The sequence below is a fragment of the Cupressus sempervirens genome, chromosome 5 (assembly GCF_028749045.1).
Source record: "Cupressus sempervirens isolate cs-2001-9-10 chromosome 5, ASM2874904v1, whole genome shotgun sequence".
In the NCBI taxonomy this organism is placed as follows: domain Eukaryota; kingdom Viridiplantae; phylum Streptophyta; class Pinopsida; order Cupressales; family Cupressaceae; genus Cupressus; species Cupressus sempervirens.
The window spans coordinates 413,293,148-413,317,262 of record NC_143122.1 but is presented as its reverse complement, the minus strand read 5'-3'; positions in this window follow the sequence as shown (position 1 = coordinate 413,317,262).

Here is a 24,115-nt window from a genome sequence, read left to right as displayed (position 1 = left end):
AGGTGACAGAAAAGCCTAGAACTAGCCAAAACTAAAGATCTAGCTAGAAGGGAAAAAACCAAATAAAGAGCCAAATACTACAATGGATCTCATGATTTTCCCTTTGATTTAGAGCCTCCCTTGCACAATCAGAGGTTTATTTCTAAAGGAGGAGCAGATGGCTTAGATTTCTTTCTTTTTACCACAGTCCAACCCTTCTCCACCTTAACTGCCTTAGTAATCCAATCCCTAGAAGAAACTGAACAATGGAACCCAGGGGAATTAGAAGCAACAACAATCTCCGTAGAAGAGCCCGTAGCTAGTTGGCCCCCCATAGGACTAGGAGGAACATCCGATATAGGGGCAGGGCAAGAGAGGGTATTGGGTCGTAGCCCCCAATAGGACCAAAAGGAATGAATAGGGACCTGACCATGAGTCCAAACATCCTCTACTATCTCTCGCACCGAATAATCATTACCAGAGGAATCATCCACTAGATCCAGAGCTGCATCCATGGACATAACCACTGTATAGTGTTCAGAAGAGGCCCCTGACCACTAGGAAGGTGGTCGCCTTGATTTAGTCTTCATAGCATCACAATGAGTAGCAATGTGACCTGTCATATGACATTTTCTACAATGAAAAGGGATACGTTCATAATCCAATATTTTGGCTCAAGAGCCTCTCAAGGATTCCCAACATACCTTCTTAGGGAGGCCCTTTGAAATATCCATCTCTACAAGAATTTGAGCACACGTCAAATGGAGAATATTCAAAGTGTTTGAGTCCACATATAAAAAATCACCGATGGCATCCCCAATAGCTTCATAAACAGAATCTAGACAAAAGATGCATTGGAAGATTCAGAATTTGGGCCCAAATAGGAACCTTGTTAAAATATTCTATAAGCGGATCGAAATCAATATGCCATGGCTTGGCCATAAGTGGAAATCTTTTGTGCAATGAAAAACTATTATCACACAAAATAGTCTTCCTATCTTTAACAATTTTAAACTTTACTATGAAAAATCCTTTAAATATCAAAAAGATGTGGACATCACAATCTAAAATTGGTTCGCAATGCTTGGAGATCCAAGCATGAAGATTAGCAAGAGAGGGAAAAAAGCCCAGAAAGTGAAAAATAGCAGCAAAGGTAGAGAGCTCTTTTGCCATACTATAAATATCATCAATTGTATCTAAGTCTAAAAGTACCCTTATAGGGTTTGATACAATTACAGGGGAAACTTCATGAGGATGAGAAGGCTCGAAATGAGCAGCTTGAATAACACGATGAAGACCTACCTCAAATGTGGCCATGTTGGCATAAGAGGTGACCCTACCCCTTGAAGGCATAGGAGAAGCTGACCTATATCCTGTTGACATGCTTGATAATGTTAATGTATGGAGGAGAGAGAGAAAGAAACTTAGCTTTTCTACAAACCCATTTTTCTTCTATCTAAGATTGGAGAATAGGGAGTAATCCTTCTACTAGCTTGCACACTTCATTTTTTCACTTTCTCCCTAAAGTTTTTAACACTACATCTCTTTTATATTGGGGTCACATTTCCATCACTAAATTTCTAGAAGTATCTTTTGAGCATCTCTGAAGGATATTCACATTTTAGAGTAACTTGAATTTCTATTTTCAAAGCCTCCAGAGAAGTGGCCTTTTTCATTGCCTTAGGATGAAAAGCCCCTTTCTTAGCCACATTCCCCAGACTATAGCACATCTAACAACTCTTCATTCTTTCACCTTAATTTGATGGCATCAAACTTAGATCTTGAGCATGTCTTATTGAGTATGAGCCCTTAAATGGTTCATTCATCATCATGTTCACACCATTTGATCCTTGGGACCAAGGTTTGGCTCTAGTTTAAACAACATCAGAAGCAAAACAAAACAACTTCACTTCCATGAGTATGCATCAAAAAACCCATATATTGATGTTCCCTCATAGCTCACTTTATCTTATCTCCACAAATTTGGATGGGATTCATTCTAGCTTTGATCCACAACTTTGTAGGCATTTTCTAGCATGATATAATCATCTTCTTAGCTTATTAATCATTGTCACAACTTCACTCTTCAGATATGCACTCAATATAGTTCACTCAAGGGGAAAAACATCTTGAAATCTTAGAATCCATGGGACATGGAAAGTTAGGGAAAGGTAGCAAAAATGAAATGCAAAGTAACTTACTTCTCATTGAGAGGATGCCAGAACACATCCCAACCATGCCTAGATCACCTAGACCCCGTGCACACTAGAAAAATAGGAATCCTTCTTAGATGGTGGGTAAAGGTAATGCAAGGGGGAACTAGAAAACAAAGAAAGTAGAGCACTCAGAAAAACTGAGAAGTAAGTGACCTAAAAGATACTTAGACATCAATCTTGGACACACACTAACTTTCATACTAAAGACTTCGGACTTAAAAGAGGAAGACCAAAACTTGGGAACACATTTATTTTGGTTTGTGCTAATAATATTTAGTTGAAAGGGAGTCAAATTTTAGGATCCCCTTTTTAATGTGAATGTGGTAAGTGGTGACATATCATTGATCACCATTTCCCAATATACAGTTAGATAGAAAGATAATTAGATAAGAAACACCCTTAGAATGGACCATGCTACGTAGAGTAGAGTGTGAGACATTCTAAGGAGAGAAAAGACCATCATTTGGCCACCCATAGCTTAAATCCAATGAAAAACACATGAAGACAAAGAAAAATTAAAAATGGGTGAACATGGAAGGGAAGCCTAAATGCCTCAAATATTGTGGATCATCCCCAAATGTTGAAAATTAAGATATGAAAAATGGAAGAAAAAATACAACATAAAGAGGATGCACAATAAATAGGCAAGAACATACATCACAATGGTAAATAGTGAACCTCTTATTTGGGAGGACTTTGGGGTTTGAATCTACTCAAGCATAAGTAATAATCAAATCATAATAATTAATCATAAAAATTAATAATTAATCTTTGCTTCAGCCTAAACTAGTACACCTATCTTTAGATGAACATATGTATAATTATTTTTTTTTGTGATATTTTCCCTTGCAACAAAATTTTACTATTTATTATTATAAATTATTGTAAATCATTAGCCTATCATACCTATCTTTAGCTAAATATATGTAAAGCATGCTAATCTTTAGATGAACATATGTATAATATTTGTTTTTGTGATAGTTTCCCTTGCAACATAATTTTACTATTTATTATTATTAATAATTGTAAATCATTATCGTAACATACCTATCTTTAGCTAAATATATGTAAAGTATGCTAAAAGATGTATCAAATTGAAATAATGTGTCAATGATGAAAATGAGATATTGGAAAATACAAAGCATAAACCTATGTTAAAACAAATTTAATTTCATGTAGTTAGTTAGCAATGATAATTATAATAATTCTTTACAATACAATAATTATATAATTTATTTGAGTAGTTTTTTTATTAAAAAAATTTAAACAACAAATTAAAAGATTAATAATATTTTCATTAAATTCATAAGTATATGTTTTAGATTACAAAATATTAAAGTAGTTTCTAGTTTTTAGTTTTTATTAATTGTATATATTTGAAATCATAATAATAAGAATAAGAATAACACATTCTTATTGATTATTTGTTTTCATTGCTTATCTTTGATCATCTATAATATGAATTTAAATATGTTAATGATAATTAAGTTTTAATATATTATATTTAGCTCTATTATTTTCTAAATTTTTAAATAAGTTTCTTTAGCTTGAGACTAAGTATTTGTAAGTTCATTTGATGGTCCAATTCTAAATTCTAACTGTAGACTTTTCATTGTAATTTATTAATATTTATAAACATATTTTTACCCTCCTTAATGAATAGAATTCATAATTTTAAGTTTGATCAATCCACTTTAATTGATAAATGGCTCTACACAATGGTAAACTTTAAACTAGTGGTGAAGAACCCTGGATGATTTACAGGCTTTTGAGAAAGCTTGTATTAAGCTGAACAGAGAAATCAAAAACAACGTGAATGTCAGAAAAGAGGATTTGTTCTTGTTGACGCAGTTTCAAAAAAGTAAAAGTATCATTTGGATGGAGGGTCCCTTAGGATGGACTGCTTGGATGGATATTCACTATGATGTTCTTAGTTAGATTATCTATCTTCTCTTCTTTTTCTCTTGATGTACAGCTGATACGACTCTTCCTAGGTGAGGCTTGGTGTCCTTGTTGTTATTTGTGGTGACTATTTGGTTTCTTTTTGTTTTTTGAAACTCATATCTAATAGGGAAATGTAAATTCTTCAATTTTATTGAAAAATAAAGAATTACAAAATTTAGACTATCTATTGATAGTCACAAAATGAACCACCCTTCCACCCACTAATTGTTATGAAATTAAATCCCTTGCCCACATTTTGTGCTGTCATGTACAATTACAAATAGATAATATCAGAAGTATGAAATGAGAGAGTGATTTGCGTACAAAAGAGACTCCCCTGACTTTAGAAACAAATCAAAGAAGGGGAGCTGAAGGAAGAGGGAACAAAGAGAAAAGGGTGTGAAGTTAACAATTAAATTCTTCTTTATTTTCTGTCAAATAAAGAGGAGTCCTTCAAAGTGTATCCGCATTGAGATCAATCTGTATAGTCTTTCAAATCTATCCAATGCTTGCCATTGAGGGGATGATAGAATTTTCATCAACATCTTGATCTTCTTTATTGTTTCCTGAAGGCCATGTCTGATAACATGTAAAAATTCAGCAAGCACACGATTAACTTCTATTTCAGCAAAACAAAGTAAATTCTTCAAAGTGAAGGTTGTTGAATGTATACCATGTAACTTGATAAAGCTTGTTAAAAAAATATAGGCACGAGGGATGCTATTTTTCTCATATATGTGAGCCCAATCTTTTGATTAACCAAGGTCATCTCCTCCATAAAATCTACACAAAAATTGAGAGATCTTGAAGCAAACTCCTAGAAGAATATTAATCATATCGAAGCTCCCTTTGTTAACCTAGTTTCTAAATGTAAACAATTATATAGAATGATGCTTAAATTGTAATGTTTTATTTATATTATCAAAATTCAAACCCTTACTAAAATGTAATTGGTAAATATATCTATTGACCTATCAATTCATAACTGGATCATGAATGCTAATAGTGTGAAAAATGTTAGAAAAATAGAGTGCACAATAACTATTACTTTATTATTGATACCAAAATCTCTTATGTCACAATGATGACATAAATACGCTCCAGTGTTCATGAGTCCTGTTTCATAACAATGGAAATAAAGTCCATTTCATTTATCATGTTCCCAAATAAACTTGATATTTCTCAACTATATTTCTCATGTTCCCAAGTGCACCATTGTAAATCATCACATAATTTGTGCATACACACTTGAAACGAAGCAAAAATAAAATTGTTCCCTTGATCTAAATCAAAGATGATTTAAAAATGATGAATGACCCACAAAATAAAACGAAAAGACAACATACTCAACCATTGAAGGAAACCTTGTCTACTGAAACGTACTCCAAAAGCTTTACACCACTTCAAAGGTCCTCGATACTGAATTATAAAGCACGTTAGCACAAATTTTCCATCTACAAAAAATCTAGGGCTTTACTATGGATATTCATTTGGAAACCTTCCAATTTAGTAAATATTCAAAATCAAATAGAAATAAAAATAGAATGTTACCTATGCCACTAGGTGTAATTCTAAGCGAAATGATAAGTGATTACATGATTTTCAAATATTTTTAAAAAATGATATTACATTTCTTGGTAAAGCAGAATTATTCATCAAAAAATTAGCAGAAATTAAAATTGAACTTATAAAAGTTGGAAAATATAAGAATATAATACTGTGTGGATGTCACTTTGAGTGTTCTTGCTACAGCTCAGAGATAGCTTTAATATGAGTTTTATCCCATTCTTCTAGAAGCCCTTCTGCTTTAAACTCAACATAAAAGATATACACAAGAAGTACGGGAACTAGTGACTGACCAAATCAATAAAAAAAGATTAATATTAGGAAAAAAAATTAAAGAAATAATTTTTTATTATCTAATTTTAGATAACTTTATGTTATGTGCCATAAGACATTTTTAGTTTAAATTAACTAAATATGCAAATTAGTGATTGAAAAGGGAAAAAAAATTAATTTAAAAAAAAATTAATGTAGGAAATAATTTTATTTCTTTTAACTGAAAAAAATTATTTCAACTATTTGAATTTCCTTTTTCAAACTTTATATTTACATTTGGTTTGCTTTAAAGTAAAATCTTTTATTCATAGTGGATACATAACTTAATTATGAACTTTGTTGAACCATATAAGGACACTCAAACTTTAAATTAATTAAAAATTTTGCAATAAAATTTAATTTAAAAAAATTACCTTTTAAATTGGATTCTTATATTTTTACACAGTTTTGCACACCACATTGAACACAACAAACAATATATATTCAATAGAAATTAGTGGTTTGAAAAATTAACAAGAAATCAAATTCAAAATTAAAAAAGTACAAATTTAATGAAAGAAAAAATTTACCTTAGTAAAGTAAAAATAAAAATTTACCAATAAATGATTTCACCAAAGTTTAATTCCAAAATCGATATAGAAAAATATTTTATATGTGGAAAATATAGTAAATCATAGGACAAAATTTTTCTCCTAATTAAATTTTAACCAATATAACAATAAAAGACAAATAAGATTAAAACAATAACCAATTAACTAGCTTCTACAATGGTAAGATTCATTTGTTATAGAAGAAAATTGTAGCCAATTCAAGTCATAAAAAGGTTGGAACAAATTCACATAGAACTCTATAATATTGTAAAAAATTTAAGTGATAAGATAAGATAAGATAACTAAATTTACATTAAAATTATATAAGAAAAAATCAACCAATTTGCAAGAAAAGTGGAGATTTCTAGAAGCAAAATTTGACACACAATGTTAAGGAGGCAACTCACCCTATAGAATGATGATATCAATTGCCAATGACATCTTAAATAGTGTTAAAAGTTAGGAAAAAAAACATGTACTTCTATAAAACCTACAATTGAATGTTGAGGAGACAACTCACCTTGTAGAATAATGACATCAATTGTCAATTGTCAATGAAATTTTAAAATTGTGAAACTAAAAAAAGTAAAAATAAATAAGATTTGGGGTTGTTATGAAAATAGCTAATTTATATGCACATAAAGCTCGTAGACTTGCAAAATAAAAGCCCTAGAAGTATCTAAAATAAAATAGAGGAAGAAACATACTACCCACTGTCCTTTCCTGTAAAAAAATAGAAATAAGATTATTCTCATGAAGATTTGACAATAATGAACACAAATAAAATAGTCAATATACTCAAGCTTTCACATATTGTCTAAACTACACAAAATCAAGAGCTTTAGAAATGGTTGGAACAAATCATTCTATCAGTTTCATCCTAAATAATTTCACATTCAAATTTTTGATTCAATTTTAATAATTATGTTCTAAATACATGTCATTAACTTAAGATGAGATAGGAATTTCATCCAAGTCTAAAAGGAATGACATTTTATAATATATTTCTTAAATGTTAAAAAAAACATATGAAATGAAATTATTAATAAATACAAGAAATAAAATTGAACTTAAGAACTAGCAAAGCATAAGAGTATATTCGTCTTCACATAAATTACATACCTTAATAGCCTTGGTAGATCTTCCTCATGAAATACATTAAAAATATATAAAATGACTAAAATTTAGAAACAAAAATGAACTTACTAAATATGGAAAATAATGATTGAGTGAAAAAAAATGATATATATTGTTTTACCTTTATACACAACTTTATAGTGAATTTTGTTGTATCTTTGGAGGATGATTCTGTAATACATAAGAAACAATTTATAATATCCATTTAAAATAGAAAGTGATGAATGAAGACATACCTAATAAATATAGAAAACAATGATTGAAAAAATTAACTTAAAAAGGGACTTGATTCCCAAAAATATATAGTTGATTTAGGAAAAAAAAACTTACCTTAATAAAACAAAATAAAATTAGAAGGCATTTCTTCAGTTTGCAAAACCTTTATCTTTTTAGAGGATCTTTTATAATTTTGAAAGATCAAAAAAAAAAACTCAAATTTCCACTCTAATTAATTAAATGGAATCATTAACTAAAATATTTTAGAGAGTAAGTTAAAAGTAGTCTAAGCATCCTCTCTGTGCATTATGTATCATGTTCATGGTTGGGTCATGTCTTTGCTAATTCTCCTTGATCTTAGCTTGTCTAGTTCTCCTTTACACTAAATACAAACAAATAATATAATTGATAAATATGAAAATAAATTATTTAAAATTTTAATAAAAATAATTTTAAAATTGAGAAATAAATAAATAAATGTATTAAAAGAGAGAAATTTACCTCTTTTGGCTTAGTTTTATTTTCTTGTTTTTGAGGGGCTGCTTCTATTTTACACTAAAACTAATAATGAATTATTTTATTATTATAAAAATATATTATTGAAAAATCTAATAAAATATAGCTTTCAAATGAGAAAAAAAAAACCATAACTAAGTTTATATTAAAATATAATTATATAAAAAATTAAATCAATTTGCAAGAAAAGTGGAGATTTATAAAAGTAAATTTTGAGACAACTCACATTGAAGAATGATGATATAAATTATCAATCAAATCCTAAATAATGTTAAAAGTTAGGGAAAGAAATTTCAATATGCTTTGACCTATCCTAGAAAAATAGATTCACTGAGAGCTTGATGGAACTCTGATTATCACAATGAATAATCATAGGATTCATGGCTTGTCCAAATAATCCTACAAGGAACTTCCTCAGCCAAACTGCTTTTCGAGAGGACATTGCTGCTACAATGTATTCAGCTTTAGTGGAGCTTTGAGCTACTAAAGACTACTTTCTGCATATCCCACATATCATAGCTGATCCTAAACTGAAACAACATCCTGAAGTACTTTTTTTTTTGTCTTTAACACTTCCACTTTTTTTTGTATATAATTCACCTTACAAATAATGTGTTTTCATCGCAACTTCACAAATGCTTTTATAGCCAAAAGGCTAGAAAGAACCTCTATCTTATTATTAATAACAAAAATAATAATTTGAACCACTACTATCATGTGCCCAATACCCAATCTAAATCTTATGTGTTTCCAAATCATAATTTTTATATTACAAAGTCTATAGTGACAATTGGCACGTGCTAAGTTAAGGATTGGTAGAACAAAGTGTCCCGATGATGTACCTAAGTGCACAAATCAGTATGGATAGTTGGGCTCAAGTTATAGGCAAACACCAATAAGGGTTGTGAACACATCACAATAAAAATAGAGAAATAAACGGTTAAGGAATTATTTTATTTACAAAATAATTACTTAACTAATTAGGGATGACATCCTATATGTTAACCCTAAGAGGGAAAGTGTTAATTTCATATTTTTTCAAGTCTATGGAAGCATCAATGCTAACCGAACAATATTATTTTTAAAGTAAAGGTTGTAAAGTTTTTGCTAATTCTTTATATATGAATCAAACTTTTAATCTAGTCTTAAATGTTGAGAATGGTCTTCTAAGATCTCTAAATATTGATGAAGTTAGAGCTTATTTTGATGTAGATCCAATACTTAATATTTGACCTTTTATTGTGAGGGAGTATATTAGAAAAAAATCACAGGATATAAATACTTAGAGGAGCAGACTTTTGTAACTGTGTGTCCTTTAATCCACATTTACAACCTACCTATGTATTCTTCCTAAAGGGTATGTCCCTCAAGGGACATAACCCTTCCTAAATTGGCACTAACTAATCTCTTCCTAAGTTGGTGATCTGGAAGACACAAATTAATAATGACTAACTAACTATGTGTTAGATTATTCAAGCATCAAACAGTTGCATCATTAGAAATCGCCAACACCTATAGAAGACATATACATTATTTAATGCCAACATTAGAGATATATTACTATTAAGAGGAAGTATAGTCTGTACTGTCAAACTTGTAGGTTATCTTGGTTAATATTCTTAACACTCCCTCTTAACCTTATAATCCTACAGAGAGATATTATATCTAGCAACACCAATACAGATGAATAATCAAGAATTAATACTCTATATCTGTCTATCTCTTCTTGGTATGTGGTATCATGGAACACATGATACAAAGTCATACTACTAAACCTGTGATATGAAAAATCACTGCCAGGTAAAAGCACATATCTATGTCACCATTTATGATACCAAAACCTATTTTGGTCAAATCTCTTTTCTCTATCAAAACTCAAATTTTTTCAAAAACTAAAAATACCCTTTTATAGATCTCAGATTCAAAATCATCATTATATAAATTTTTGAGTGTTTTGATTAGTTATAATATGTTATAATCTCAAAATATTATAACTCAATATTTCAACAATTCAGAAGATGCTCTCTCAAAAAAGGAAAAAAATAGTAAATCATATAAAAAAAATTTAAAAATTGTATTTATCTCTAGAGGATAGAATCCTGTTCACAAATATGTAATTTTTTTTCAAGAAGGTATCGATTTGATAGGGAAGTTTTGACGGGAGGAAAAAACTATTGGATTCTGATAAGATCGAACTTGAGTACTTATAACAAACAAAATATACATCAAAAATAATTATTTCTTTTTTTGTTCACTAGCTATACATGTTATCTATAGGATATTTTCAAATCATAACAAAAAAAAATGATTTTCATATACTTGTTTGACGGGAACTACACCATATATATTTTACAGTTAAAAAAGGGATTCAAAATAAAATAAAATGAATAAATTGTTACTTTAAAAAATAATAAAAATTATAGGCATAAAATTCATCCAATTCTACACATTTCATTAGTTTACATCATCTTCATATTTTAAACACAAATACCATATTTTTTGTCATTAATGTTGAACTGTCACATTCCTATATCATGTTTCTTTATAAAAGGTGACCCAAGTTTGTGTTTTTACCCTGCCACTAGTGATATTATACAGGATAAATCTAAAGAGTAATCTCTTTATTTATCCAAGTTATGATTTTGTAGAAATTGGTATTTCCATATCACAACACGATCTTGAGTTTTAAGATCTACCAGAATATAGGATAAACTCGGAGAATACTAAGATTCTTCCTTTATCCAATGTGTGACCCATCAACATAGCAATGTTAATATCACATTATGATCTAAAACTCATTGAGGTCTTACAGTAAAATATATTGTTTAGTACATTATCTAAGAGATCATCATCTCTCATAATGCCTTTTATACAAGTGTTCATTATTTTAGAGATCATCACCTCTTTAAATAATGATTACACATGGTGGAGCCCATAACAGTCAATAGCTTGACAAAAAATAAAATTATTTTATTAATAATCAAAAGAATACAAATGAATTACAACTTAACCATACCAAGTCTCCTGAAATGTTCTATCTTCACTCTAGATAGTGGTTTGGTGAGTATGTCTACTATCTGATCTGTAATGCAAATTTATTCCAAATTTATAGAATTCTTATCTACCATATCTATTACATAATGGTAAGGAATTTCAATATGCTTGGACCTATCCTAGAAAAATAGATTCACTGAGAGCTTGATGGAACTCTGATTATCACATTGAATAATCATAGGATTCATGGCTTGTCCAAATAATCCTACAAGGAACTTCCTCAGCCAAATTTCTTCTCGAGAGGCCATTGTTGCTACAATATATTCAACTTTAGTGGAGCTTTGAGCTACTAAAGACTACTTTCTGCATATCCCACATATCATAGCTGATCCTAAACTGAAACAACATCCTGAAGTACTTTTTTTTTTGTCTTTAACACTTCCACCCCAATTTGAGTCGGTGAATCCATGCAAGTCTAAAGCAACTTTCTTATATTTGAGTCCAAAATTAAGAGTGCCTTGTAGGTATCTCATAATGTGTTTAACTGCAACTAGGTGAATCTCCTTTGGCTCACACATAAACTGACTTAAGGCATTAACTACATAGCAAATATCTAACCTTGTATTTACTAAGTACATAAGAGACCCAATCATCTATCTATAGAGAGTAGAATCTATGGAAGGTGATTCTTCTATTGCTTCTTTAAGTTTATATAAAAAAATTTCTATTGGAGAAGATATAGATTTGCAATTCCACATTCCAAATCTCTTCAAAATGTCTGATGTATACTTTCCTTGATTAAGTATGATACTATCAGAATTTTGTTGTATTTCTAGTCCTAGGAAAGAATGAAGGAGTCCCAAATCTTTCCTTTCAAATTCTCTAGTTATAACTTTCTTGCATTGATCTATGAGATGATCATCATCTATTATTAGTAAATCATTGACATACAATATCAAAATTACCATATTATCTTTATCTCTTTTATAATATAAATTTGGATCAGCTTCATTCTTGGAGAATCCTAAGCTGGTGAGATACGTATCAATTCTTTCATACGAGGCCTTGGGAGCCTATTTAAGCCCATAGAGAGCTTTATTGAGCTTGCAAAAAAATGTGTTAGGATCATGAGTTTCAAATCCTTTCGGTTTCTCTAGATATACTTCTTCTAAAATATTTCTATTTAGGAATGTTGTTTTTACATCCATCTAATGCACCTTCCATCCCTTTGATGTGGCAATTTCTAAGACTACTCTTACAGAGGTATCTCTAGGAACAGGAGCAAAGCTTTCTTCATAATCAATCCCTTCCTTTCGAGAAAATCCTCTGGCTACAAATCTGGCTTTATACTTTTCAATACTACCATTAGCAACATGCCTTATTTTAAATATCCATTTGCAAGAAATGATAGATTTTCCTTTAGATCTTGGAACAATTTCTCAAACATCATTTTTCATAATAGATTGGTATTCTTTTTTCATAGCTTCTTTCTAGGCTAAATGTTTAATAGCATCAGAAGGAATTGTTGGCTCTATTTTGGATAAATCACTCATGTTTGTTGTATAACCAAAGAATCTTTTAGGTCTTTTGCTTTCTCAGACTATTTTGGAAGGTGCAGAAAAGTCTTGAGCTACTTCAACTATTTTTTATGGCCCAAAGTGGTCTTTTCTTTGAATTTTCTTCAAGGTTCATATTTTGAATTTCACCTTTGATCTCTTCTAAGTTCTCCCTTTGGGATCCAGATTCACTATTTCTTTCAAAACTAGATAAAGGAGAAGGTTCATCAAAACTTATGGCTCTTTTGAATGAAAGATCCTCTTCAAAGATTACATCTCTACTAATTTCAATAGTTTTTTGTCAAGGTATGAAAATACTATATGCCTTAGAAGTCTGACTATACCCTACAAAAATACCTTTCCTCCTAGAGGGTTCTAACATGGTTCTCTTTTCTTTTGGAACATGGATATATATATATGACATCCAAAAATTCTAAGATGACTTATATTGGGTTTTACTTTAGTAAATACTTCTTCATGGGTTTTATCTTTAAGATGGGAGTGAGGGCTTCTATTTTGAATATATACAATAGTATAAAAGGCTTCAACCCAAAGATAATATTCTAGATTTTGGTCAAAAATCATAGCTCTAGCAGCTCCTATAATTGTCCTGTTCTTTGTTTTCACTACCCTATTTTGTTCTAGATTATAAGGAATAGTGTACTCCCTATTAATCCCTAATTCTTTACAAAACTTTTTAAACAAGTTTGAGGTATATTCTCCTCCACTATCAGTCTAAGGGTTTTAATTTTATGTCCTGAAAAAGTTTTAGTTAATGCTTTGAATTCTTTAAATCTTGTAGGATTTCTTCTAATTCCTTGCGTTTTAAAAGGTAAATCCATGTTTTCCTAGAAAATTCATCTATAAACAAGATATAATATCAAAATCCTCCAAGAGAAGGAACAGACATAGGTCCACATAAATTTGAATGAATTAATTCTAGTACATTATTTGTTTTCCTAGTACTGTCATGAAAAGGACTTATGGTGTTTTTACCTAGAGCACACCCTTTGCAAATACTTGGGTGGTCTTTATTTAGTTTAGATAATCTAGTAACCATCTTGTCCATAGTTGATAAAGTTTTGAAATTTAGATATCCTAATCTTTTGTGTCATATCTCATTTGTATTTGTAGCTTGATGAACTAGGGCTTGAATAGAATGACTAGATTCTATATTTAATTCATACAAATATCCCTGCCTTTGACTAGTTAATTTTCCTTTCTTGATAGAGGAGTTCTTAGCCCAAGTTAATACTTTGTCATCCATGAATGCAGCATTCTGCTCATCATCTTCAAGTGTTGTAATTGAGATTATGTTTCTTTTAGTTCTTGGTACATAGAGTACACCTTTAAGAAGAAAGGTATTTTTTAATTTTAGTTTCAAAGTCCAATTTCATATTCCTTCAACTGAGTGTGTTGAGTTATCACCAATGATAACTTCACCATTAACCTTCTTTGGTAAAGAATCTAAAGTTTCTTTGTATATTGTTATATGTCTAGAATATCCACTATCAATTACCCAAGCTTGATTTGAAATTTCATTTGATAGAGAGGAATACAAAACATGGTTCTCAGGATCATAAGTATAATGACATTTGTACAATTTTCCTATGGTTGGAATTTTCAGAACAATTAGATCTATAGTGTCCAAATTTTTCACATTTGAATCACTTTATTTTAGACAGATCTTTCTTAGGCTCTCCATTCTTTTGATTTTCCTTTTTCTTTTTGAAATGCTTCTTCTTTCCCTTATAGGAGTTTGTATTAAGAATGTGAATTTTTTCATCTTCTACTTTTGATTTCCCTCCTTTCCTTAGTTTTTTGGATTCCTCTTGAAGACAAACATTATTGAGTTTGTTAAAGTTTAGAAATTGATCTTTGACACTTATCCCTTGTGCAAATGTCTCCCATGAATTTGGCAATACATCTATAGCCATAAGTGTTAATTATATGTCACTAATGATGGTTCCTATGCTTGATAGTTCATCTCTAGTGACAACAACTCTTAGGAAATAAGAATTTATCAATTCTCCTTTCTTTATCTAAATGTAATTCAATTTCCTTTTTAGTGTAGGAACCCTAGTTGCATTGTTTACTTCATATGCATTCTGTAATGCATTCATCATATCAAAGGCAGTTTGATATTTTGAAAGGATATGTACGATATCATTTTTAACTCCATCCAAAATAATTTGAATAGCTTTTCTATTTCCTCTACTCCATATAGATTTCTGAGGTTCAACTAGGGGTTGTTTGGATGCTCCATCAACAAATTGTTTTACATCGTTCTCTTCAAGAATCATCACGATTCTGAATTTCTAGGCTTCAAAGTGTTCTTTCCCATCAAACCTATCCTTGGGTCTGATTGTGTATGCAATTCAATGCAATTTAACTCTTATAGTACGTATACGTGTATAACCGAGAAAGAGAGAGACTATAGTAAGTAGATAATTGTAATACTCAAGAGTAAGAATTACTTATCTTTCTATGACAATCCATAAATGTCAAATTATTAAATCTCCTCTCTAAAGATGGTTTCAAGTAGGAATTTGAACATTATTTACTAAGTTTACCCCCCACAATGTGAAATTCCAACTTTTATATCATCGAGCAATTTTACGTACTCTGTAGGTCTAGTGTATGATTATGCAAGTTATTTAAGGATCTTTTCATTTTCTTGTGATGTTCAAAAGGTGTGGCTCATTAAAATCATTTTGTTACTCATAAAAACTTTTGAGCTTCCTTTGAATAGCTTTATCTTTTCAACCTTCAGGTGATAAGTCAATACTTCCTCATTATGTACATGGAGGTAGGCCCATCAAAACCATGAAGTCACACCCATTCTCGTGTTTCTCTAATTTTAAATAATCTGAGCTCAAACGTTGTGTTATTCAACTTGATCATCATAAGACTAATGAATTCTAGATCACAATTTCTTTGGAGCTACTTCATAAGAATTAGTCTACACAATATGCCTAATGTACCATTCTTCTTTTCCTGCAAGAACATCCTCAGACATAAAAGAAAAGATCAAGGAAATTAACTCTTATAGTATGTTTAAATAAGAGAGATTTTGCAATAAGCAAGTAAATATAATACTCAAAGATAATAAATACTTATCTGCATTCTAATGTTCTTGATACAAGTTATTCTAATTAAGGTCCACATGCCTCAATTAGAAACATTTATCAACATATAAACATTTATCAAATAATGGGAATGAAACATTGGTTACTATTCCTTCCCACAATGTAAAATTCTCACTCATTCCAATAAGATTGTGGTTTGATAGCATCTATTTAGTGATTCTTAGTTCTCATGAGTAGTAATTTTGGTCTATGCAATTCATATCTTCAGGAATGTATTTGAGGTTCTATTTCTCTAAATGATCCATCGTTGCTATTATTCTAAATATCATCATCTCCTTTGGTGTGGGTAATCTAATGGAATTTATAACACCATATTTTAGGGTCAACTAATAATTGATAGATGTGAATCCATTTCCTTGTGGATTTTCTTTACAAATATTCATAGTTATTTTCTCTTTATCACTGCAAATGTAATCACACTGCCATGTTTTGGTATATTACAAGAGGCACCTGATCAAATGGCTCACAACCTACATGTGTACTCCCCATACACAAGTCCATCTATTAAGCATCTCAAATTCTTAGACCCTTTCCAATGGAAAAAACTCTAATTGGCTTACCATTAACAAGGACAAAATATTCTATAGATGTCACATAGGTTATACTCATTTTATGAAATTTTCCATTAACCCCAAATCTAACGATAACCTTATCAACGAAGGACCATTTAAATCAATCATAAGCTTTGGATATTTCAAGTTTAAGTGCTATGGTAGCATTATAATTAGCATTTATAGAGTGAATAAGCTCATGGTTAGTAATAACAAAATCCATAATATTTCTCCCTCTACCAAAACTTTTCTAGTTCTTGGAAACTAGTTTAGTCAAGATAAGTTTTACTCTATTCGTGATGACTTTAGCAATTATTTTATAGATGGTGATATATAGGCTCATGAGTCTAAAATCATTTGTAAAGGTGTGGTTTTTCATTTTATAGATAAGGGTTATGTAAGTCTAGTTAGTTATATCCACCATAATGCATTTTCTAAAGAACTAGCATACAACCTTAAAAAAATGTATTCCCCTATAATCTCCTAGTAATCTTCACAAGGCATTACGAAACCCATTAGGACCCAAAGATTTGAATGTTTAGAAGGAGAAATTATAATCTTTAACTTCTTCTCTTTTGACCTAGGAAGTCATGCTTTCTTTGTCTTCATCCATTAGAGATAGGGGATACACTCAAGGATGTTGTTAGGTTCTTCCATTCCATAGTCATGAGCTTTCTTCTAAATGAAGAAATTGCTACTATCAATGTTGGCATCTTTCTCTTCCATGGTCACCACCCCATTAGAACAAACAAGAGAACTTATTAAATTTGTGCTTCTATGCTTCAAATTAATTTTTTGAAAAGAACCTAGTATTTTTTACTCCTTCCTTTAGCCATTGAATGCAAGATGTATATTTGGAAAAGGTCTCCTCCTGAACAGAGAGAATGATCCATTGGTTGTCTATAAGGGACTATTTATGTATGTGTATGGCTCTGTCAACATGGTTTTTTTCTTGTAACAGACAAACCTCTGCCAACTTTTCCTCTATGACCCATTGTTTTATAAAAGATGTTTCCAAAAGAAACCTAGTTCCACTTTCTTGCTTTATCCCTCACCTCCCTTAGCTTCATCTCAATTTTAATCATCAGGGAGGACTTAGAAGGCTTACCCCAACAAGAATAAATCAGGTCCCTAAGATTTTGATTAGAGAACCACATATTTTCAAATATAAAGGTGCTTTCAACCTTTTTATATACTTTTCACTCTAAGAGGAGAGTGTTATGGTTTGATCTAGTATGGGGCTTACCCTCCAAAAAAAAAACCATCCATATTAGTATAGTTAGAAGAGAGAGAATCATTTTTAAGCCTAACCTAGATAAGGCTAGAAGATTGTATCCTATTAGATTATGTGAAATAGTCCCTCTTTAGATCAAGGTGAATAAGATGAGAATCAAGGAAAAACTCCCCTAGCTCCACCATGTTCTCAGAGTAGTTTTCAACACTCCGAACCTTCTTAGAAGGATGGAGGGGGAAGTTTTAGTCACCAAAAACCATCCATTTAGAACTACCACTATTTATAAGATTTGAAAGGGAGACCCAAAGAAGTTTCCTTTGACGTCTATTAATCAAGGTATATATTGGAAATATTTCACAACCACCCAGAGCAAAGATCGTAGAAAGTAGTAATATTAGAGTTATAGGAGGAGTTTAGAAGAGTACTTGACAAGTTATTCACATTCTAGATGATAGCTAGGGCACCCAATGTGCCTTGAGAATCCCAAGAAATTTGGAAGCACTAGGCTTGATAAACTTCACAGACTTGTCCATACATTCTCTATTCATTTTAGTTTCTTGTATAAGAAAAATATCCACCTTGAGATCCTAAAGAGTGCACTTCAGCATGTGTTTCTTCATCTAATGTGTTCAAAGCCAGAAGATTCCAAGATAGCTTTATAACCACAATAAGTAAATAGTGAAAGCTCTAAATTCAACAAACCATTAGACACGAAAACAACACAAACATCTTAAGATTTAATCACCACTTGTTGAAATCCCTTATTAAAAGAGGATCTCATGGCTCCTCACATGATGTCCCTTGGGCAAGGAGCCACTTTCGTTACTTGTTGTCATACCTACCTTGTTGCCCTTTCCAATATTTGTTATATACTTCTTTTTGTTCCTCTTGTTAGCTTTTGTTCATAGAAACTCCTTAATAATGTCATCATCTCTAAAAAAAATTAGATCCATAATGGAAATAGGTAGAATACCTCTCAAGTGGATAAGATGTAGTGTCTTAAATCCTTTAAAATAAAGAAACTTAGGACATAGTAACACTACAAAGATACACAAATTGTTATCCAAGGGGGGTAAGCTGTCCCCTAACCTAGAAGAAGGCAAGGAGGAAGGGAGGAGAGAACTCACTAAGTCATCCATAATATTTTTTTGAAAAGGGGTGTTGCTACTTAACTGAAAGAGGAGGCAAAATAACATTAGAAACTTCCTTAACCAAAGGAGGGACTAGGGCTACACTCTGGGTGAGAATGTTTGAAGGAAAAGGGGGATTCTTAGGATCAATCTATATTGTCAAATATTCCTTCTAGTCTCCCCATAGACCTAGAAGGAGAAAAAGGAAAAAAAGGTCAATGTGGCCAAAACATATAGAATTTAGATAGAACAAATATACTTTTTCAAAAACAAATGGTTGAATGTAAGAGCCCAATTTTGAGTTTAATGTTATAGATGTAGGAAGAATATTGTTCACAAAATCACTGACACAGATTCTAGAAAACAAAAAGAAATGTTTTTTCTTTGTGACTTTATCAACTGACAATAATGAACCACAACTTTTAGCAATACTTCTAAAAATATTAATATTCTAGAACTCTAGCTGGAGTTGTGGGATCCTAGCCCACATGAGTGCATAAACTCCCAAATCAAATAGTTGGGTCGAGTTTAGGTTTCTCCTTGCAAACATTGTAGATGTTCCTTTTTTTATATCCTATATGCCAAGACCCATTTATGAGAACAAAAATAAAATCCTCCTGAACTGCAAAGGAGAAGAAAAATAATCCAATTAGGAGGGTGATAATCTTAAGAATGTTTTTTATTGACCAAGAAATTGCTGCCTATTTTTTTGAGTTGATAAATGATTGATCTATAAAGAAAGAATTGGCCTACTACGAAGCATTTTCTATGAAAGAGCTTCATCTAGGAAGATTTGTTTAAGGGGTGCTTCTAGCCATAGCTGGGACAAAGGTTGGAGGCTTGGTAGAACCCTTAAATGAGTCAACCAGTCCCAAACAGATAAGAGGGGAATTAGGGAAACCCCATGACCTAGGAGGAGAGACATAGCACACAACTAGGGGGAGCATTAAGGGGATAGGATAGGTCAAGGTGAGGGGCAAGGGATGAAGGGAGCAAGAACGCAAGCAAGAGAAACCTTTGTTTTTAAATAGTTATCATATGCCTTACAATAAAATATTTATTACACCAAATATCTTTTGACAATAGATAAATAAAAATGATCTATTTCTTATTAATTGGGAAATACTCTTCTCCCCCAAAGATCTCTCAAGAAGAATGGAATTGACCATAAACTTCTATATGTAAGTGAATAAGTAGTGAAGGCGGGGAAAAGAATGAGAGTTTTTCTTTCAATAAGTAGCCAGAGGGAGGTCTTAATGTGAGAGAAACCCATTTTCCTAATATTACTTTGCTAAATAAAGTCATCAAGAATATTATGAATTGTAAAGTTTGATGAGACCAAAATTTGCCTTTATTTTATGATGTTTCAAGTACTTTTTTGATACTGTATTAAAACATTTGTTGACCTATGATAAACCTATGGGGTAGAAACTATGCCATCTTTTGCTAATATTATATATATGCAGTATTTCATATACTTATCAAAATGTATTTTCTTATATTTGAGTTTAATTTGATAAATTTTTATTTGTAAACATGTTTTATGTTATAAATAACTTGTTTATGAAGACTGAAAGATGATTGGAGGAATTCAAAAGCTAAGCGTCAACAAAATTCAAGGAGAAGATAACGCAGAGGAGCAACCATGATGGAGGAAGTTGTAACGGTTCTAGAAGACACAAGAGAAAGTAAGGAGAAGCTATGAAAACCTATTACCTTCTTTTCATTTACTCTATGGTGAGTGGATATTCAGACTTTATTATTCTAGCCTTAAGTCATTATTCCTTCTTCTCGCCTTCAGTTGTTATCTTCCTATCTTCTCTCTCTTGCAGATTTTAAGCTAGGTCATTTACTTTTCTATTACGGAATAATGGTGATTTCCTAGGAATCGACCCAAGTGTGTTAAGTTTTTAGAACTAGTTAGAAGAAATATTTTTTGAGAACAGACTGTTAACTTTTACAGTTCTGTGTTATGTAATGAATTTCTAAATTGAATGAAATAGTTTTTGGCTTTCATATTGTGTTAGTAGTTTAGAGAAGCCAACCAAGGGGGCCCACTTGGAAGGTGGATTAGATTAAGATAGAACAGATTAATTTCCAAGCATTCATAGCATCTTAGTTAGAAGTTGTGAGTTCCTTCATATAACATCACACTTTGTGAATGTTCCTACAGCATATGTGAGAACATTTTTAGTGGATGAGCCAAGTTGGAATATTTGTTATCTTTTTATTGTAGTTCCAATATTCATCGAGGTAATTGTGTTAGTTTCCTACAACAACAGAATAAGTTCTTTTCCTTGCATTTTTACTTTCTTGCAGCATAAGCTTCGTGACTCATTAAGAGACCTAGTGCACATACTATGTCAACCATTTCAAGTATACTTCCTTGGGTTGATAAGATTAAATGCACCTCATAGTGGGAGAAATAGTCCTTAGTTTGAATATATTATTCCTAAGCAAGGCCTAGTGCATGACTATGATACACCTATTGTGAGGCAGGTTATTTTCGGCACCATTGTCAGGGATAGTGTTAAGTTAGGAGCATTTTTGAGTCATAGTTCCTAGATAAAGTCTTTTTAGAAATCTCTAAGTTTGAAGTTCCTTTCACCATTGTGAAAAATTTAATTGCATGCATCAAAGAGGAAGACGATGAGGTGAATATGGCAAATTTCTTCCATGAGGATCTATTAATTTGAACAAAGATGTTGAAGAAGAAGAAGTTGAGTTACCTTTTGAAGATGCAAGCCCTATTTTTCCTACAGTATCAAGAATTGAGTCAATGGATATATCTAGTCTTCAACCCTTCACTAAAGTATTGGCTTGTTTTCTTGATAACACTACTCTAAATCCACTAGTTGTTAATGATCTAGTACCCAATGTCCCTTTTCAACAAAAACCTCATAATCTGATACCTCTAGTCATGGCACAACCTACTTTTCCATTTCCTCTTCCAAGTCTTGTAACCAATGCTAATCTTCAGAACATACCTCCCACTGCTCTTCCAAAGTTCTATGGCCTTGCAACTAAAGACCCGAATACTTTCTTATTTGAATTCGATATCCTTTGTCGTAGTTTTGACTACAACACTAATTCCCATAAGCTTAAGTTGTCTCCAACAACATTGAAAGAATCATCTTTATGATGGTTCATGGGCTTAGGAGCTAATGCAATAGGAAGTTGGGATGAAATGCAAGCTCTATTTCTAGATAAATATAAAGAATATTACAAAGCATCTGGTTCAAGAAGGGATGATATCTTCAGGATCTCACAGAAAGAGGAAGAAACATTGGAAGACTATGTTTCATGTTTCTTATACACATTGCAAAAGAACCCTCAGCATACATTGTCTGAAGATTCACAAAATCTAGTCTTTCTGAGAGGTGTAAATGACAACTGTCTAGAAGAATTGGACCTGATGGCTAGCGGTGATGTATATCAAGCTTCCTAGGATGATCTCAAGAAGATTTGTCAAAAACTATTCAAGTTCAACCATGAAGAAAGGCTGAGTACCTCATTCCACAATCACTAAAGGAATCATTCAAGGAATTTCAAAGCTTGAGATATCTAACCTAGTGTCAGATTTCAAACAAGATATCTTCAACGATATTACTACACATCTGGATACAATGACTACAAAGAAGAAAAAAGTAGAAGCTGAATTACAACTAGCTATGTATTGTCCTCATTTCCGAAAGCAAAAGAAGGATTGCCAATGCAAACTGGTCACAAGCATGGAGAACCAACATCTTCCAACCAAGTACATCAAGATAGATGGAGATGATGAGAAAGTATTCTTTGTTACTCAATTTTGACCATGGGCCCAACATCAAGGTATGCCTTAGGACCCCTTGCATAGTTCAAATTCATATGGTAATCAATGGAAAAATTGTAATTTCCAAGGTCCTCCACAAAATCAAACCAATTGGAACAATGCTGGGCAAAATAACCCACAACAATCCCAATGGCCTCAGAATTCCCAACCATCCTAGCCTAATAAATAGACTAACCAATGGCCATAGAACCAATAGAACTACTGGCAAAAACAACAAAACCAATGGCAACCACCCCAAGGGAATTGGCAGTCTACGAACCAATGGAAGGGACATCAACAATGGCCTAACCAAAATACTAGTACTCCACAATTACCCCCTCCAGTTCAACAACCTACTTTAATGCCACCACCTGCAAACCCTGGACCTCAAAAGAAAACACAATTACTAGCACAACCTCAGCCAAATCCAAATAGCAAACAACCACAACAACCCATGTATAGTGTTGATGGTCAATAGTATCCTACTTACACCCTGAATATTGTTGATATACATTTGAGATCTTGTACAACTTTATCAGCACCTAAACCACCTCTTATAACTAAAATACCAGATTCTCCTACAGCATCAAAACCTTCAGTTGCTAAACCTATTGACTCATCTAATGTCACCATGTCAATTATATCTCAACCAATAGTAGAACCTGTACACTCGAAAGCGTCACACTCTAAACCATTCTATCTAAACAATTCCATGAGTTTGGAATGTTCGAATGCTAGCTTAGAGCTCCCTATCCATGGAGTGCAAAAGAGTATATTTCAAGAATAATAAGGCTCTCAGATGAGCCTTAGAGATACTCTTCTTGCTAATAAACCATGCAACGGGAGGTTCTTTGAGACAAGAGCAAGAATGCAATGTAAGTATGGAAACTCAGCTAAGATGATAATGCAAAATGCAGCTATTCTAAGCATGAATGACAGTATTACAAAACCAATATTAAGCTATGTGAGATAGATTATTGCAAAATAGAAGCTAAACTAACATGCAATATGAATCTAAGCTAAAATACTATGGTATGAGAGAATGTAGACAAGAAATAGAAGTTCTCCACAAAGCTCCAAAGAAACCTATTAGAAAACCTGCAACATAACAATATTCAAAAGATGGATTGATCCTTTGAGGGGGAAAGCTCTCTCCCTTTTAAAGTTGTATGGACGATAGAGATCAAGATGAAGATAGTGGATGATCAACGATGGAATTTGAAAAGAGGAGTGATCCATGTGCACACCCAAGT